Source organism: Somniosus microcephalus, chromosome 4 (assembly GCF_052327205.1).
Source record: "Somniosus microcephalus isolate GS21.2 chromosome 4, FLI_Smic_1.0, whole genome shotgun sequence".
Lineage (NCBI taxonomy): Eukaryota > Metazoa > Chordata > Chondrichthyes > Squaliformes > Somniosidae > Somniosus > Somniosus microcephalus.
The window spans coordinates 304176730-304182729 of NC_140990.1; positions in this window are offsets into that span (position 1 = coordinate 304176730).

Genomic DNA, 6000 nt, shown 5'->3' on the forward strand with positions numbered 1-6000 from the left:
TGATCGGGACAAGATGGTGGGCCACACGAGGCCGGGTAAGAGGGCGTCCACGATGTCTGCTCGCGAGATGGCGGACCCCATGAGGTCGGACAAGATGGCGTCCAAGATGGCCACTCCCACGGCGCGCACGCGGCGGTGGCGGGTTTGCCTGCGGGCTTCCCTCTGCACACCTTCCCAAAGTGCCCCTTCTTACCGCACTTACAGCAGGTGGTGCCTTTCGCCGGGCACAGGTTCCTGGTGTGCTTTGGCTGCCCGCAGAAGTAGCATTTGGGGCCCCGATGCATCGCGGCGGTCATAGGGCTTCTGGGGGGAGAGCAGGGCCCCGATGGTGTTGGGCTACCGGGCGGGGAAGATGTCTTCCAACATGGCGGCGCCCTTGGTGTGTACGAGGCGGCGTGGGCCGCGCGGCCTGAAGAGTAGGAGTCAGAGTTCTTCTGAGCCACATTCAGCGATCGCGCTGTGTCCACAGCCTGTGTCAGATCTAGGCCCGTTTTCTCTAGCAGTCTCTGCTGGCTGTAATTAGAGCTAAGGCCTGCGATAAAGGCATCCCGAATAAGCTCGTCTGTGTATACCGTGGCTTTCACGTCTTTGCATTTGCAGTCTTTGCCAAGCACTTTTAGGGTGACTAGAAAGTCCTCTAGCGACTCTCCGGGTCGCTGTGTGCAGGTAGCAAGCAGATGCCTGGCGTACACCTCGTTGGTAGGCCGCTGATAGTGGGCCTTTAGAATGTTGCAGGCATCCAGGTAGGTGGCGGCGTCTTGGGTGAGTGGAAAAACCCGGTGGCTTACCCGATTCTGCAGGATCCCGAGTTTCGCATTTCCGGTGGCTTTTGAGGCTGTGACGGCTTCGGAGTTGGCCATAAAAAATTCCAAGCACTGGAACCAGTGTCCAAACCGTGCCGATGCATCCGAAGCATGCGGGTCCAAATCCAAGCGTTCCGGTTTCAAAAGTTGATCCATCATTGAAAGTTTGCTAATAAAATTGATGCGCCTCAATAACTTCAAGGCTCAAAGTTAACTGGATAAAACAAGGCTTTTATTAGCAAAGAAAGATGCCTGTGTCTTCACCTAGCATTCTGCTGTTCTGCTGCAAGACAAGCCTGGGCTTGTCTTAAGTAGGGCCAGGTATGGGCGGAGCCGACACACCCAATGGGGAGAAAGGGGGCGGTGCACTATATACAATACAAGGTAAAACACAGGAGCAGGCAATACAATATATGTAGTTAAATACAGAGTCTGATGAATGACATATTTCATCACACCCATCATGGCCATGGGCTGCCTCGGCTGAGGGTGTCCCTGATGGGCTGGCTTCCTCTTCCTCCTCCTCTATTTCTGACTCTGAGACAGTGTCAGCTTGAGGGGCCGCCTCCTCACCTGGCGATTCACCATCTGAAAGCAGGGAGGCACAAGAGTTGCTTTAGAGTGAGGACAGGGCGGCAGCGAGGGAGGCATGAGTGCTGCTATGCACTGCATTGGTTCGATAGTGCCAAAGGATGCTGGTGTGAGGTGCAAGTGGAAAGAGAGAGGTCAAAAAGCTGATGACCTTACCATTGGTGCCCAGAACAGGGTCGGCATCTCCATTGGCGAGGGGGCCAATCAGCCGGCCTGCCATGATCCGCTCCACTCGCTGCTCTAGGTCGCTGAGCTGTTTCAGGTCAGGATGGCCTCCCCCGGTCTGTCGCTGCTGTCTTCGGTTATGCGCCAGCTTGCCCTGCAAGAGAAAGGACGGCCTCTAAGTACAGTGTGAAACCCTGATCTTGCCTGCACTGCCTCCCATGGTGGAATAGCCCTGACAGTGCGAAGCACTGATCTTTCCTGCACTGCCTCCCATGGTGGAATAGCCCTGACACTGTCAAGCCCTGATCTTGCCTGCATTGCCTCCCATGGTGGAATAGCCCTGACAGTGTGAAGCCCTGATCTTGCCTGCACTGCCTCCCATGGTGGAAAAGCCCTGACAGTGTGAAGCCCTGATCTTGCCTGCACTGCCTCCCATGGTGGAATAGCCATGACAGTGTGAAGCCCTGATCTTGCCTGCACTGCCTCCCATGGTGGAATAGCCCTGACACTGTCAAGCCCTGATCTTGCCTGCACTGCCTCCCATGGTGGAATAGCCCTGACACTGTCAAGCCCTGATCTTGCCTGCACTGCCTCCCATGGTGGAATAGCCCTGACACTGTCAAGCCCTGATCTTGCCTGCACTGCCTCCCATGGTGGAATAGCCCTGACACTGTCAAGCCCTGATCTTGCCTGCACTGCCTCCCATGGTGGAATAGCCCTGACACTGTCAAGCCCTGATCTTGCATGCACTGCCTCCCATGGTGGAATAGCCCTGACAGTGTATAAAGTCCTGAATGTGCAAGTGCTTTTCATGACAGCCCCATAGCTGCTGGATCATGGCTGGGCATTAGGGCTTTCAGGTCCCTTTGGCTATAAAGTGAGTTGCACATGCAGGGATGAGGAGGATACTGGAAAGGGTACTCACCCTGACAACCCGAGTGAGGTTGTTGATTTTTTTCCAGCATTGGGTTGGAGTCCTGCCAACCACGCTGTTGGAGGTGACCCTGTTTGCCACCTCCCTTCAGGCTTTCCGATAATCGGTGGGCAGCGGCCTCCTGCCACCCTCAGGGAAGAGGACATGGCGCCTGCGCTCCACTGCGCCAACCAGCACCCTCAGGTCACCCTCGCCGAAGCGCTGCGCTCTCTCCCTGGCCTTCTCCATTCTCCTGGGCGTGGAGCAGTTCAAACAGCAGTGGTCAGGCCTTGCTTTAAGGCTGCAGTGAGCAGGGCGTGGCAGCCAAACAATTCCACCCTCCTCCTTTAAGAGCTGACCGGCGCCAGCGTGTCTGCCTTCAATGAGCAACTCGCCGCACCTGCGCTGCGCCCGCCCTCGGTGTTAGCGCCCCGGATCACCGGCTTAGCGCCTAATCATAATCGTGCATCGCCTGCTTTAGCGCAGCAGCAACCTCTTGGGGCGATGCAACTGAATATCGGCGAAGGTGGCGCTAAGTTGCACTGGGCACAAAATTTAGCAAACGCCCGGCTGTAGCGCCCCAAACGTGGCTATACTGAATTTCTAGGCCTTACAATCTGTCCTCGAAGTTTAGTCCTGTCACTCAGGCTGAGTTAGAGAGCTCTCCTGAGCAGAAAGCAGAAGGCTGCAGCTTTTGACAGTTCAGCGGCCATTCTGCTTTCTGTGCCGGCGAGCTGAGGGACTCCCGAGAACTGAAGGGAGGAAGCCCGCAGGAAGAAGTAAAGGTAAGTAAAACTTATTAAAACATTTTAAACACACCTCACATACTTACCTCTGCACACATGCACCCATCACTCACCGGCTCCTCCGACCCTCGCAGACCCACAGCTCACCTCGTTGACCCTGGCGAGGTTCGGAGTCGTCTGGAAGCCTACACTCCAGGGCTGTTAATTGGCACTAATCCCCTTCCCGCCTCGGGGAGGCGGCTCCCAGCACTGGGTCGGCTACCCGCCTCCTGGGAAGATGGCACGGAGGCGGATTCTGCCATTTTCCTGGCAGTCCTGCCTCCAAACCCGCCTCCCCAGGGCTGGCAAAATTCCCCCCGTCTTTGTCTTTCTTTGTGTCTTTCTCTCTGTGTCTCTCACTCTCCCCCTTTGTCTCATATGTTAGAAATTAGAATCTCTGTCTCACAGGTGTAAGTTATTGGCATTGCCCCTTTTTTAACTGTCAAGATAATTCAGGTGCCGATAACAAAATTGTAGTTTTTTTGAAAATTTGTCATTAGCTCTTCCTCCTTTTCTGCCTCTCCACCTTTCTGCTCCGCTTCCCTCTGTCTCAGCTTATTACTAAGGATCCGATATGGTGGGCAGTATACTACGCTGGTTGTAGGTGCCTTTTGTTAAATTGGTCTGCCCCAGCTCCTGACTCATTGCATGATAAAGTCGCCCAGTGATTCACGCCGCTAACAGTGCTGTTTAAAGGGCTCAACCCCTCCACACAGGTTAGTTGCTGTTCTATCCTGTTAGGCTGCTGGTCAACTTTTCAGCCCTTTCTCCTGACCATTTTCACTGTTCCACAACTGACTTGTGAGTTCCGGGAACAACTTTTTGCTGGTGCTGGGTTGCTTAGAGCAGAAGAACATAAAAATTAGGAGGAGGAAGTAGGCCATACAGCCCTTCGAGCCTGCTCCACCATTCAATAAGATCATGGCTGATCTTCGACCTCAACTCCACATTCCCACCCGATCTCCGTATCCCTTGATTCCCCTAGAGTCCAAAAATCTATCGATGTCAGTCTTGTCTGCCTTGCAAATATTTAATTTTGTTCATGGGTGGTCTACTATGTCTGCCTTTAGGGCTGGAAGAGGAGAGGGGGAAGCAGCAAAGAAGACAGGAGCGAGAAGGAGCAGCTGGGAAAAGAGGGAAGAGGAGGGCACAGCAAAGCAATTCCTACAGCAGGTCTTCAAGGAGCACTTTTCCTATATCGACCTGACCAAGGAGTAGTGTGTGAGATATCTGCGCTTCAACAAGGAGGCTGTAACGGAATGCTGTCACACCTGGAGGCCTAAACTAGGGCATGAACAACACTGCCTGTGTCTATCAAGGTCACCATGCCCCTTAGCTTTTATGTCTCAGGATCAGGCTTTCCCAGGATCTAAAGGGTCATAGGCTGCACCTGCAGCTCTGCATGCTCCCCATCACCAATCTGGTATGGTCCTCAACAGAAAAGGATACCACTCCCTTAACATGCAGCTCATTTGCGACCACAAGCAGCACATAATGCAGGTCTGTGCCCAGTTTCCTGACAGTAGCAATGATGCCTTCACCCTGCGCCAGTTGTCTGTCCCACCTCTATTCCAATCAGACCATCAGGTCAGAGGCTAGCTACTTGGCGACAAGGGGTATCCCTGCCAGACATGGCTCATTAAACTGGACACAGGCACAGAACAAAGCAACAATGAGAGCCATGCTGCCACCAGAAACCTGATTGAGAAGACCATCAACTTGCTCAAACAACGGCTCCGCTGCATAGACTGTTTTGGCAGAGCTCTGCAGTACGCCCCTGCCTATTTCTCCAAACTCATTGTTGTGTGCTGCATGTTGTATAATTTTGCCATCAAGAGGGACCAGCCCTGGGCAGGAAGAAGTGCAGGAGGAGGAACAGCAGCATGAAGAGAAAAAAGATCATGAGCAACATTACCCATCAGTTCCCTTCACTGCCAGAGCTCTCAGAGAACAACTCATCCAAGAGCTCTTGGCATTCACCTCTTCCCATTGTCTTTGGGGGAGTTTTCTGGAGGGCTTTCTGTCCTCCAGAGGGTGGGGGGATTGGGATCTCCCTTCTCCTGTCAACGGCCTGCACAAGGGCCTCCAAAGCTGTATTGGAGAATCTGAGTGCCCCTTCTGAAACTCTTGTCTGCCAAATTACAGCATTTCATCCTGCCTGCAGCCACAGTGCAACTCCTCTTTAAGAGCTGCAGGCTGCCTTTAAGTGGAGTCAATGACGCCCGATTTCTTGACAGCCCAGTCAATAGGTAGCGCTGGCTGCTCGCCTGTCTCAGTATTATGAGGTGCCAGCACCGAATTTTACGTGGTCCCCCGCCCCTCACGTCACCACTTTTGGGCGCGATTAAATTTCTAGGCCAAGGGCTTTAAAGTGGATCAGCAAGCCACAGCCCATGTAAATTTAATACGCAGACATGCCAAACTTTACATGTTTAGCCCAGGTATCAATTTACCCTGTCATGCAAGTAGCTTTGCCATTAGGATTATGCGTTAATCCTTTCACAGCTGTTTTGCAATGATCCTCACGTTCTCAGAACTTTTTTTTGACTTACTGTCTTCTCAGTTCATTTTTATAATTTTTTTTCTGCTTTAATCCTTTTCCACATTTTTTTTACAAACCCCTTTAATAATATGTTCCATTTAATTCATATGTTTTTGTCTGTAAATGTTACACTTGGCCTATAAGCCACATTTTTTTTTAAGTCAACCTATTAATTTCATTCATTAAACAATATCCTCGCTG